The sequence below is a fragment of the Tupaia chinensis genome, unplaced genomic scaffold (genome assembly GCF_000334495.1).
Source record: "Tupaia chinensis unplaced genomic scaffold, TupChi_1.0 Scaffold000632_1, whole genome shotgun sequence".
Lineage (NCBI taxonomy): Eukaryota > Metazoa > Chordata > Mammalia > Scandentia > Tupaiidae > Tupaia > Tupaia belangeri.
This window is the reverse complement of record NW_006160152.1, coordinates 154,119-155,066: the sequence shown is the minus strand read 5'-3', so window position 1 is coordinate 155,066 and position 948 is coordinate 154,119.

The following is a 948-nucleotide window of genomic DNA, read 5'->3' as shown; positions in this document are numbered from 1 at the left end:
GTACTTTGATTGGTCCAGATTTTATCCTGTGCCCATCTCCTGGGCCAATCACTACATCCAAGGACAGGAGAAGCATTATGATTGGCTCAGAATTGCATGTGCCCATCTTTTGGGCCAATCAGTTTAGTCCAAGGGCCGGTGAGGCATTACGATTGGCTCAGACCATGTACCAATTTTCTGGGCCAACCACTGCATTCAAGGGCAAGTGAGGCATCATGATTGGCCCAGATATGGTCATGTGCCCATCTCATGGGCCAATCGGTTCCCAGATTGGCCTCATCTGGGACTGTTCTATTGCTGCCAGAATTTTATATCCAGTTACCTCCACTTTTTAGAACATATTCTCTACTAATGTTATTGAAACCAGTTTATACTTCATACAGATGATGTTTTGCAACAGCAATTAACTTTTTCTTCTATATAAAAAAAAAAAGATTGGCCTGGATCATGTACCCATCTCCTGGGCCAATCACTGCATCCCAAGGCAGGCGACCCATCATGACTGGCCCAGATTTGGTCATGTGCCCATCTCCTGGGCCAATCACTGCATCCAAAGACAGATGAGGCACTGTGATTGGCCTGGCTTTGTCCAAGCTCATCTATGAGAGAGGAGAGGCAAAGCCTTCTGGCAGGTGTAGGGCAGGCAGTGAGAGCACTGGACAGAATGACAGGGTGGAGCCCTGCTTCCTTGTCCACGTGTTTTCACCATGGTGGATATTCCTCTCTCTACCCAAGGCTACATGCATGCAGCCGGCACAGACTACGGGTCCTGTGCTACACCAGAACCTGCATCCTCGCTTTCGCTTTCTCACAAAAGCCCCTCCGGTTAGCATCGTCACCTCCACGCCGCAGTGAGGACGATGTGGCTTCAACACTGCTTCGTCTGTGGTCACCCAGCCCTCTGCTACCCCCTCACCACATTGCGCTGTGTGTCCGCTCTCAGCAGGA